Genomic DNA, 13,156 nt, shown 5'->3' on the forward strand with positions numbered 1-13,156 from the left:
TGTATTAAGGTTATATAAGGTTACGTAAACACTTAATCCAGTTTCACCACAGAAATACATTACATTTCTGCTTACATCTTACAAATATTATAATCTATCTATATCTCATTGCAGCCAGGAAGAATGTGTGTGCCCTGCTTCTAAGCTTTCAAGAAGCATCTGGTTGGGTGCACTTAATCATACATTATGCTCAAAAGAAAATGCTGGACTACATAGATCTGATCAAGACGACCTTTAATTATACTTTTCTTTTTTTTTTGCAAGTCAAAATGGTTGAGGGTTTTCAACAGTCTCTTTTTTTTTGGCCTTGCCTCATAGCATGAACAATTTGCTAGACTCATAGGGAGCTATATTATTCTGATGACATATCTAGAATTGTTCAGGAGGTTAAAGAAAAAGCTCACAAAAAGCAATTAAGAGAATAATTTTAAAGGAGAATAAGGTGAAAAAAGAAGGAGGTACTGAAGAAACAGAGAAAGAGAAAGGGAAGGTGAGGCTCTTCTGAGCACAGAAAGAAGCTTGCAGAGAAATGGGAGAGAGAAGTCCTATTCACACATTATGCTCAGTGCATGTACAATCTTTGTAAGCATACATACGTACACATCTGTACGTACCATAATTCAGGCATTATGTTCATCACATGTATAGCAGCACACTTCCTATCTGCACCTGCATTTGAGGGGGCCTCCATCACAGTTCACTTTTAAACTTAACGCGAGTGTAGTCATTCACACAAAAACATGAATGAGCACACAGATATCTGTACACTCATACAACACAATGAGGCGATTCTCACGAGCAGCAGAAAGCGGGCTAAGGGAGCCCAGCCCAGTTTCTGCTGCTCATGTGCCGCAACAAGAGCTGCGTAACTCCTGGTGGCAAGGCTGCCTAAATGCCCTCCCTCTTAAACGAGGTTAACAGAGTGAGTGCTTTGTTAACCCCATTTTTTGGCGTTGCGTGTCTGCCACAGCCGCTTGCAGCCACGTGGGGAGGGGGGACCCCAGGAATGCACCATGTACTTACTGGGGCTCCGTGGCGCTTCCCTTTGCCCGATCCCTGGAGCACCTGAGAGAGCTGCGGCTGGGCGCGGGGGCACCGGAGCAAAGTTGCCGCTCGTCTGGGCGGGCGACCCACCTACCCAGCAACGGGCTAGTGATTGTCTGTAGGGAGAGCAGGTCAAACCTCTCAAAAACCCCTTCCGGCTCTTCACACCGCCAACCCCCTTTCGGCTCTTCACACTAATCGCATGAAGAGCCTCAGTGTCCGAACAGGGCTTATCTCACAGCTTAACTTACTTTATGGGACAGTTCTGAGGATAAAATGGGATATCCCCATGTGAACAGCACTCAAGGAAATATGAGGAGGATGCTGGACTAGAGGGGCATCGGGCCTGATCCAGCAGAGCATGTCATGTGATTTTTCAAAGTTTATTCAAGTTTTGTTTTACATGACAAACCACACTTCACTGTTAAAATGAATGCAGAGACAGTCATTGACACAAAAACATGCACATGTGTACAGACACATATGCATGTACAGTATAAGGTCTGAATACCACTAAAGCAGGGTTTCTTAACCTTGGGTCAACAGATGGTGTTGAACTCCCATCATCCCCAGCCAAAAGGCCATGGCTGGAGATGATGGAGGTTGAGTCCAACATCATCTGGGGACCAAGGTTAAGAAACCCTGTACTAAAGTAAGCCAGCATTAGATGACACACTCACTTGTTCTTGCTTTTGTTCTCTTGAGACAGGTTTTACTCTAGAACAGCTGGGTATCTTCTTCCACATGACTCTCCCAGCTGGGAAGGTTCTGTTCCAGGTACTAACAATATGCACAGCATAAGGCCTTCCCCAACACACTTTCATCCTTTGGATCGGATGGCCACCTTAAGGAAACTAACCATTCCCAATTCTTTTATGACTTTTAACAATTAAAGACCTTTTTATTCTCAAACGCATTTAAGACTGGTATCCACAGCTGCCCAGGAGTGTTTCATTGTGCTACAGTTTTATTTTATTGAAGTTCTGCATTAAAAAAAATGCTGTATGTTGGCTTGGCCTATTTTTAGGAAAGGCAATTACAATATTTTATATACAAACAGAAGCTATTTTGTTGTTTTGATTCCGATCTTTCAGCAGTTAGGATGAATGAGTGGGGTTCTGGGAAGCTCCTATGAGGTTTTAATATTATACTGACTATTAATAGAATGTACTTGGACAGAGAAAAGCATCAAACTTCCTCTCTTGTAAGGACAGCCAATCTTCTTTTGAAGTCTTACTGTCAACTGGATCCTTTCAGCACCACAAGAGCTTTATTCCAAGAATGAGGCCCTTTTGTTGAACAATAGCACATCTTTTAATGGTTCAAGTACTCTGTGATAAAACCACTTCTGAGTTTGGAAGAAAGGAAATAGATGTATTTTGCGAAGCTTCACTACAACTGTCCTAGTCTACAAAACACCACACAGTGCTTTGCATACATTTTGTCACAATTTAAAAAAATAAATCAGTTTTCTTCTCCATTTACTTGTCAGGGCTAGTCATAAATAGCAACCACAGGAGAGTCCAGTAAGAAGTCAGGACCAGGAGAGGAGGCGGCGTGTCAGGAGCCAGATGCAAGGAATCAAGACAGAAGTCAGGATGAAAGTCAGGGATCACTGAAGAATCAAGCTGGAAGGCACAACTGAAGCCAGAAGCCAAGTCTGAGAAGCGAGTCAGGAGGACCAAAGCAAGAAGTCAGAACTGAGGAGTCATGACAAGGATCACAGACAGGAATATACCAGAGATAAGAAGTCCTTATTGCTCAGACAAAGTTCTAGCCCAAACAGGAAGTATTTTATTGTCTTTCCTTTTCCAGTAAAATCCAATGGACAGCCTGGCTGGATGGGGTCAGTTCAGAGCCTTTTACTCCTGCAGTTCTGGTAGCTCATCACATGGACAGTCTCACACAGAAGCTATGGTTCTCAGCTCCAGTCTAGGCAATTCTTGACAATGTTTAACTTGCATAATGGCGAAGCAGGGAAATGACTTGACTAGCAAGCCAAAGGCTGCCAGTTCAAATCCCCACTGGTGTGTTTCCCAGACTATGGGAAACACCTATATCAGGCAGCAGCTCTATAGGAAAGATGCTGAAAGGCATCATCTTGTACTGCGTGGGAGATGGCAATGGTAAACCCCTCCCGTATTCTACCAAAGACCACCACAGAGCTCTGAGGTCACCAGGAGTCGACACCGACTCAATGGTACACTTTACCTTTAATGAAGGTATATTTCAATTAGATAGATAGATAGATAGATAGATAGATAGATAGATAGATAGATAGATAGATAGATACAGTACCCTGTTCATATTAGTCAGTCTATCTCAGTTGCAGTCTACCCATACTCAATCTGCAGGCTCCCACATTTCTGGTTGCCACCTTCACCACAGTGAGTGGGATGCTGTCCTCTGGTGAGGGTGAGGAGCAAGCTCACAACCTTGGAGACAGAGAGGTGGGTAGTGATCATCCAGTGGCTGCACAGCTATCCCCACCCCCAAATCCAAGGCTGAGGGTTGTTTGGCCACTGTGTTACCCTGGCACTCAGAGCACCTTGGCTGCACAGGGCCAAACCAGCAAGTCCAGCAACTCTCTTTCTAGCTTTGCTCTAGAGAGGGGAGGCAGAGGGCCTGACAGTCCCTGCCTGATGGTGGCTCCAGAACAGGAGAGGAAGGCACGGGGTGATCTTGGCTGCACTCAGCAGAAAAGCCCTGCCAGTGAGGGGCAGAGGAAGGAAACCACAGAAACCGGCTTGTTGACCTTGCCAACAGTTGTGGAATGCAGCCTAGTTGCAATATGGGGATTATGATGTGACATACCGTGAAGAATTGCTATAAGGATAAGATAATGTACATGTAAGGCTTTGAACACTTGGATGTGCTACAAAAAAGGTTTATTACTATTTTCAACAGCATGAATCGGCTAAGTTGGGGTGGTGGTGGAAGAGAATATGAGTTCAGCTTTAATCTATTATCATCATTAGTCTGTTTAGTTATTATGACAGAACTTCAGAGGTACAAATTTCAGTGATGAAAAACATTGTCCACATTAAGCCAAAAAAAACTGAAATCCAATCATAACAACAATATTCAGAGAAGGTTGGATGAATCCACACCAAACACTGGAAATCACAATTTATTAACAAGCATGACTCACAAATGTAGGTAAATAAAAATCAGTGTGTCAAATGGAGACTGTCCATTCTCCAAACGTGCATTCCAAAATGTAGAACTCCTCTTCAACGCCACAGCATTTCATCATTTATTTCCAAGTAAAAACTGCAAAAAATGTTTTGACTTTTGATTCAGTAGCCATAATTAAAGTATTGGATGACATCCAGACTAACAAAACGTGTGTTGAGTGACACAGTGCAACACCAGAGGGATGGTTTTTATCAATATCCCCTTCCCTCTGAAGCTGACTATGACTCCCAGAAGTATGTCCCTGATGGTCATGCAACTCTCAGGGACATATTTTCAGAAGTCACAGTTGGTTATAGAGGGAAGGGGATATTGAAGAAAATAATCTTCCCCACATAGTGCATGCTGTGCATTCCCTACAGCAATGCTTTTTTAATCTGATGTTGGCCACTAAGTCCAAAATAAAATTTTTAAATAGTGTTAAATTTTAATACTGTAGGACTGTATTAAAATATGTTCTGAATATTTTGAATAAAAATATAATATGCACTGAATATTATCCATTGAAATATGCTTGTGGGACATTTGTTAGTTATTTTCATTACTGTATTTTCATTTCATTTTAAGTTATTGCCACCATCTATCTGCCCTTCTACGGGAGTCCTACAGTCACAATATTTGTACTGCTGCTATCTGTAAGTGATGGGACCTGATCTTCGTCTGATTAGTTAAGCTTACTAGGAAGTGGTAAAAGGCGTGGAATAGGAATGTTTGCAGAGCGGCTGAAACAGAGCAGAGTGGAGCAAAGCAAGATCCATCTGTGAGCCTTGTTTCTCCAGGGCTGAGAAACACAATTATATTCACTAATGCTGAAGGCCATGGTGGCTGGGGATTATGTGAGTTGTAGTCCAACAATATCTGGACAACTCAGTTTGAGAACCTCTGCATTAACGAATCACCATTCTCTAACCTCATGTGCTCTAGTTGTTGTTGAAATTGCTCTATTCAAAGTCAAAGAATGCCTTGGGAACCTAATGTGCTCTACTACCAATTTCCATTTTACTGTCATCGTTATTACCCAGTTTTGGTCCTTTTGAAAACTATTTGCCAGATACGGAATACTCTTCACAAAGGGGACAATTCAGAAGCGAGCTCTGGAGAAGCAGCTTATCAAAACAATTTTAAAAAAATATATTAACATTCATAGTCACTTTTCTAAAAACATGCTTACTCAAGCCAGCTCACAAACATTCTTGAAGGTACATTTTTCCCAATGTATTTTGAGCATTGGGGCCAAAGAATTTTGAATCTCTGCCTTAGATAAGAAGGGCCAAAATTATAGCAGAAAGTTTAACCACTGGATTTATAAGCCGATTTTCTACGTCACCTTCTTAAAATGCACTTCTGAACTCTTCCTTCTCCCATAGGCTTCCCTTTACCTTTTGCTTAATAATAAAAATCACAGCATATTACATAAGTCTGGCAGAATCAGTCAATTTCACTTTCCAGGTGTATAAACACAGCCATAAACCACTTTTATGTAATAACCAGAGAACTGAAATGTTCTACAAAAACACAAGGATTGGGGGTGGAGGGATGGGGAGAAGAGACCACACGAGAAGGACAGGGATTTCAAGCTTGTAAGTTAATTGGAGGTGGGGGGAGACCTCTTGCAGCCCCAGAGGGTTCACATGGTTCTTTATTAACAGTTTTAATGAAACTTTATCTTTAGCTATTATAGCAAAAAAAAAAAAAAAGCTTCTGAGTTTGAGTGCAGTGTTTGGGGAAAGAAAAAATAAATATATTATCACACCAGCCTCATAGCTGACTCAAAGGAATTAGGAGGATTCTGAAATTCCATTATGTGCAACAGTATTTCTAGTCATTTGGATATATTTCTAGACAGTATTTCTAGTCATAATTGAATTCATATGAGGAGGATTAGGTGCCTTACTGTGCTGGTGTTCTGCACAGCTACATTTCTTCCCATCCATATCTGCCTATTTTGTTCTTTCTTTTTTGCTGATTCAGCACCTATTTACAAAAGTAATAGGGAAGCATTAGCTATTGACTTCTCAAAAAAGGGGGAGGGTTTTGACTTCACTTAAGCCAGGGGCTCCCAAATTTGGCTTCCCTAGATGTTACTGGACTACATTTCCCATTATCTTCAGCTGCAATGCCCAAAGGCCAAAGACTTAAGCTATCCTTGTACTGGCCTCGAGACTCAAGCATGAAAGTGGACTGATTATAATTTGCCATCTACTTCTTGAGTACGTCATGGGCCAGTAATGCTCAAAACCCATGGATGGAACATGTGGAAACATGGGAAATCCACTACTGCAAGGTACAGTCCTTCCTAGACTGTGAGCCTCACGATCCATGAGAAGGGCTCCAGAGCGGGCTGCGGGGAAGGCAGGTTATACTTCCCTTCTCCACAGATGATCCCGCTGGGGTTGCTGGGCATGCTCCCTGCATACCCAGATGATTCCCCATGTCCCAAGGAACTGGCAGCGGGGAGGGCTGAGATGTGTCATACCAGCCCCTAGAAATACTGTGATGCACTGTGCAAGTGCACGGTACAACACAGGGATCCCCACTCCCCTTCCCAGGCTCCACACAGTCAGGTAGGTGGCTGCAAGTAGCCACAGCTGTCCAACAATCAGAAAAATGAGATTAAGGGAGCACTTGATCCTTTAACCTCATTCTCAAGGGTGGCTACTTAGGCGGGTTTGCCACCGAGTTGCTGCTGGGATTGGCCTGATCCCACCAGTTCACACGCGCGTGAAAAAACTGGGCTAGGCTCCCTTAGCCTGGTTTTGCATGCGCATGTGAATAGCCTCTACAGCTCTTTATCCTGTAGGCAGGGGATATGGCACATTTGTATACACTTTGTGAAGCAACAATTCAAACACAGAAAGCATTTTCATATAAGAGTTCTTCCCTTCTAGTTTTTATTTTAAACTTTTTATTTCTGAAGGATTTACAAATTGGGAATCAAGAACGATTTCACATGCACAAGCAAATACCGCACTGGGAGAGGAATAGGTTTTTGGGAGAATCAGACTAAAATGGGAACCATATAGTGCCTGGTATTAAGTTAAGAGAACTACAGGCAACAGGTCACAATGTCAGGCCAGAATAACTTCAGACATATGTTACATGCCTACGTTAGCGTGAAACATTAAGGTGTCAGAAGGGGTGTACATTTATACATGTGATTCCCCCATCAGATTAAATAAGTAGTGTAGGTTGGAAAAATCAGAGATCAGATGATGTTATACTTATGACTATATCCACTGGTTACTCGATGCTGAAGGCTCTCTTAAGCTTGACTGTCTTGCACAGTTTGACGTTGGGCTGTGCCCTCTCATTTAAAGGTGGCAACATGTCTACTGAAACAAGCTGACCAAGTCCTTTCTCCTGCTATAACCACAGCACATTCCTTATCCAGAACAGGAGGCAGTATAAGGGCATGGCCAACCGTTCTGCTTGGAGAGACAGAAGCACCATTTCAGCACCAGCTGAACTCTCCTGTCTGAAAGGGCAGAGTGCTTTAGCATGTGCTGATCTCCTATTGCTCCCTATGCCAGGAGGGAACTATGTGAAATAAGCACTGGCTGTTCACATGGCTAGCTTCCCAGGTCACAGGCTACAGAGCCAAATGGGAAGCTGCCATTTGTGGTTTCTTGCAAGTAACATGAATGGGACAAAAATTTAGAGGGAGGCTAAGGTTAGAAGCCAAGGAAGTCTAAACCCCGCAGCTAAATAGTTCAGACTTGGGAATGATCTTTATCCTCCCACCACTTTAAAAAAAAAAAATGTTTCCTCTTTCACATATGAAACTTCCCAATCTACACTGAAATTATTTTTTCTCCACATATTAGCTTTCTGCTGAATGATGAATATCTCCAGAGGAAATGAAAGGGGAGGCCTTTCTCTTTGCTTCTGAAAGTACAGAACCATGTGGCCCCTTTTTACCTTATGCTTTCACAACTGGGTCAATGTAGGGATGAGCAAAGGTGTTTGCTCAGGTGTGCAGGTCACATCTATCCTGGGACCACTCTATAACAGCAACATTTGCCCTCATAACTAAAAGGTCAAATGACTGCAATTCTCTCTCAGTAGGGCTCCCTACAGAGTCTGTCCATGACTTGCAGCTGAAGATACAATAACGCAATTACTCACCATGATAATGTTACACATACCCATTCTTCAGCTTCTCTGATGAGTGGCTATAGCAAGGCACTGCTGCTCTTCAAAAGCTTTAACTTACAGAGCAGTTCAATAGCAATGGTGATCTTGTACAGAACATACATTTCTGAGAGCTAGAGAAGCTCTAAAACTTTTCTTGTGGCACACAATATATGCTTTCCCCCCTCCTCTACTTCCCTCACTTGCGAACTAGATTGTCAGGGCTGTTAAGAGTACTTTAAGGCAGCTCCTGAAATTAAAAATCTGTCTGTCTGTCTCCGACAACAAGGGATTTATGAACATCCACCCACTGAGGCAGTGGATGTTCTGAACCGCAGTATGGAGGCTGTTCTGGGCTGGATGGGGACAAACAAGCTGAAACTTAATCCAGATAAGACAGAAATGCTCTGAGTTGGTAAAACTCACTTCCCCTGAAAGACCAGGCTTGGGAGTTCTTCTGGACCTGACACTGTCCTTGGAGGCAGAAGTGCCAGCGGTGTGTAGGGATGCCTTTTACCAGCTACGGCTGGTACACCAGCTGTGACTGGTTTGCAAGGGAGTGAGGAGGAGCCCAATTGCAAAGTGATTTAGCTCAGAGAGTCTCCGCATAAGAATCTCTAGGACACAGCCATTGAATGCACTCTCCATCTCTGGACTTCAAGTGGGTGGATGGTCTGGTTAGCAAGAGATGGGCAAACTCAATCCATGGGATCAGCTAGATGTGTTATGTGGAGTCCTTGTGGCAAGAAAGTTGAGAAGCTGAACACTGAACAGACAGTCTGACGCTAAGAGAGGTTTTAATACCCTTTTGTGAGGGGAGTTTTAACTCTAGTAGTTGAATTGTTTAGCTAATCTGAATTGCTCAATAGTAGAGATTTCACTATGGGTGTGAGGATTGACCTCCAGGGTTGATTTTAGGTTATTTGTCTTACCACTCAGAAATGGGTCTTATCATTCAGATAGGAAGGCTGCTGAGAGAGGTGACTTTTAATGCTATTCCCAATAATTGGATTTCCTGAGATGGCTCCATAATATTGCATATCAATCTAGTTACTATTCTTCCAGAGTCTACCCAAGCCTGCTAATTCTAATTCACTCAGGTATTTGTTCAGCCCGGTTTGGTAACGAAATTCCATAGTGGAGAGGGAGACTTGTCAAAAGCCTTCTGTCACCTTCTATAGGTTCTGTTTGGTCTCTGGTTTTGCCAGTGTTGGACCTGCAAAGGTCCCAGTTCTGCCTGAGGGACTCATAAATGTGTATTTTGGGCTGAAGAAGAGGGGTTGCTCCTAACAACAATGAGACAAAAACTCTCTCCAGACCCCCAATTACCTTTCCTGTCAATTTTGGACCATTTAGATTCAGACCTCCTACACAAAGATTCAATACCACCATTCCGGCAGCAGCTAGAATGGAAATTGCTCTGCACTGGAGACTGGTAACATGAACTCTCTGAATAAACCTGAGGTCTCTAGATTAGAATATGAGCAATTGCATTAGCGGGGACGACGACGGGGGGAGGAATCACACAACAGCTAAGAATAGCTAAGGGAATAACCAAGGAAGGCAAGTTCCTTAATACGTGGCATGCCTTCATCAGTCATGCCAATAATACGCAGGACTACCCAAGACCACCTTCTAGTCAAAGTTCTTTTTGGTGGGATATGTTGGGATAGGACGTGCCAGAGATGTTCATGCTCTTTGAGACTATATTCTTATTTTGTACTGATGGGACAAGTACAGAAAGTGACGTATTGGTTAATTCATTTGCCAATACTCACTTGCTAGATCCACTACTGATAAATTACTACAATTATGTAACTCTGGAATGCTCTGTATTTTGCATATGTTTTTGTTTATAATGATATCCTTTTTTTTTTTTAGTATGAAAATTCTTCAATATAATTTAAAAAAATTAAGGGGGGGAACCTTTCCAATTCCAGCATGGTGTAGTGGTTAGAGTGCTGGATTAGGTCTGGGAAGACCCGAGTTCAAATCCGCATTCAGCCATACTTGCTGGGTGACTCTGGGCCAGTCACTTCTCTCTCAGCCAAACCTACTTCACAGGGTTGTTGTGAGGAGAAATTTAAGTATGTAGTACACTGCTCTGGGCTCCTTGGAGGAAGAATGGAATATAAATGTAAAAATAATGATATTTTCCAATTGATCTTTTTTTGCCGTAAAACATAAAAAGGGGGATAGAAGCCTCACCTCACTTTTTCAATCTGTCCCCTCACTTCTTCCATCTTGCCTCTTCATGCCTGCTGCTCATCTGGCTCCCATGCCATTTCTATGTACCATGTTAGCCAAGTTTGGATAGTCTCATGGAGAAAGCAAGGCTGTGGTTCAGGCCCCAAATAAGTTGTTTTGGGGCTATGGGTATCAGAAAGGCTGTGGTAAAAACCCTGTGGAGTCACTTCTTTTGTTTGCCAAAAACCTAACCAAGCTTGGATTTGGAGAAAAGTCTTTGGCCAGAAGACAAAAATAAATAAATAAAAAAAATAAAGATCAACCAAAGAGCAGGTAAGGGAATAGGCATCCACAGCACTTCCCCCAAAAGGCAGCACACAGGAAGAGAAAATTAGCTGACTGAACTCAGTCCTGACTATCTTTTCTAAGCATACGCCCATTTGATACAAGGAAGAGCTGTTAAACTATTGAGAGCCAAGTGGAGAACAATCCTTCTGCAGGAGGACTGAAGACTGAATATAGTTTGTTTGTTTTTTAAGCCAGCAAATTTTCAAATCTGTTTCAAATTAAATATTCAGAGACTTCTCAGTCAATGCCACACATTGAGTCGACACTTTCAACGAGCTGTCCACCACGACCGCAAGATCCCTCTCCTAGTCAGTCACCAACAGCTCAGATTCCATCAACATGTACTTGAAGTTGGGGGTTTTGTCCCAATGTGCATCACTTTACACTTGCCAACACTGAACCACATTTGCCATTTTGTCACCCACTCCCCAGTTTGGAGAGATCCTTTTGGAGTTCCTCACAATCTGTTTTGGATTTTGTTACCCGAAAGAGTTTGGTATCATCTGCAAGTTTGGCCACCTTACTGCTTACCCCTGCTTCTAGATCATTTATGAATAAATTAAAAAGCACCGGTCCCAGTACAGATCCATGGGGGAGCCCACTTCTTTCTTCCCTCCATTGTGAAAACTCTCCATTTTTACCTAACCTCTGTTTCCTGTCCTTCAACCAGTTAGCAATCCACACATGTACTTATCCCATGACTGCTAAGTTTTCTCAGGAGTCTTTGATGAGGAACTTTGTCGAAAGCTTTTTGGAAGTCCAAGTATACTATGTCAACTGGATCACCTTTATCCACACACTTGTTGACACTCTCAAAGAACTCCAAAAGGTTTGTGAGGCAAGATTTACCTTTGCAGAAGCCATGCAAACCATGGGAGAATTAGAATTCTTCAATTACCACTTGAAGAAGATCTCTTGTCTACTGAGTTATGCAAATATCAGATGAAGAGGTGAAACTGTTCCTGGACTATAGCACTTGAAACTGCATGAGAACACACCATGGGGGTGGGGGGAGGGGACAACAAAAACCTGACTCTTCACACATTTAGAAAACCCAGGATGTCAAGGAGATGCCTAGGCTAGAAGCTTGTCCCCAACATAAACTTCTCTACGTGCAGGGCTTTTGTTTTTAAATGAGGGAGCATCCATACAATCTCTGGCCTGCAATGAGAAGTGGTACAGTCCAAATCTTGCCAGCCACCTTGCCTACCTCTTTGTGTTTCCACTCTATTCAAGAGATGCTATGAACAATGGCATGGTCTTAATCTCCTCAGGTATGCAATAGACTGGTGGAGTAAAGGATTCACTGCAAACACACAATGACCTGAGAACTATCAACTGTATACTGTCACAATGTCCTGGAGTATCTTGTCTATAAAAGACTTGAGTTCTGTCCAGACTATTCCTTGAGATCACAAGCCCTCAGATTCTAGGGCCTCAGACAGTAGCCTTGACAGGATCCCTTAACAGCTCCCATCTGCTATCCCAGGGCTGAGTGTACTACAGAGAAAAGTTGTCCTATACATTTAAAAGGCTTGCACAGTCTATGAGATATTTAAGTTTACAGGTATGTACAAGCTTAGTTCTTTGTAGAGATCATTGTGTAGAACTAGTACAAATTACTGCATTAGAAAGTCATTACTTTGTCTACCATGAATATCAACCAAGAATCAGAAGACTGAACATAAATGTGTGTGAGCGCGCCTTGGAATACGACACTTAAGACCTTCTGGCAATTCACATTTAATAGATCTCCAGTTCTATCTTCTTCTAGCCACATAGCTCAGACAATCCACATGTCTTCAGATTAAACTTTTTTGGGAACAGTTCCGTACAATCCTTTAGGGTACGTACTGTATCTCCCACAGCAGAGCTAATCCTTTTGCGTTACTAGATAACACACATGATCTTTGTTATCCAGGAATACTTAGCATTTGGCACAGGGCTGTAAAACAACATGTCAAAATCATTTACTATGATTTAGACAAGAACAGGATTTCCATGAAACACAGATCTTTGATATTATATGCATCAAGGAAGGAAGAAAATCAGGGAAATGCCTTCAAACCACATCATTCCCTCAGTGTCCGAAAATCTAAAAACTTAGAATTATAAATAGGAGGATTCTAATACATTTATTTATAATGTCTATTAAAAATTCCTCCTTAAGCACACTAAAATCCTGCTTTTAAACAAACACTCTCTAGACTACTCCTTCATGTTGCCTACCATGGATAGCAATGAGACTCCA

The 13,156-nt window shown here is 42.3% G+C and overlaps 1 protein-coding gene across 16 annotated transcripts in view; it reads right to left on the minus strand.

Moving 5' to 3' along the window:
* Nucleotides 1-13,156, minus strand: part of ARHGAP20 (Rho GTPase activating protein 20) — a 112,203-nt gene that overhangs the window by 67,377 nt on the left and 31,670 nt on the right. For 2 of the 16 annotated variants that reach the window (XM_053305211.1, XM_053305212.1), the window contains one exon: nucleotides 6,134-6,213. The exons of the other annotated variants lie outside the window; for them this stretch is intronic. The gene's annotated coding sequence lies outside the window, so the exon portion shown is untranslated. The remainder of the gene's footprint in view (nucleotides 1-6,133; nucleotides 6,214-13,156) is intronic. 16 annotated transcript variants of the gene reach the window in all.

This window comes from Hemicordylus capensis, chromosome 3 (assembly GCF_027244095.1).
Source record: "Hemicordylus capensis ecotype Gifberg chromosome 3, rHemCap1.1.pri, whole genome shotgun sequence".
Classification (NCBI taxonomy): Eukaryota; Metazoa; Chordata; class Lepidosauria; order Squamata; family Cordylidae; genus Hemicordylus; species Hemicordylus capensis.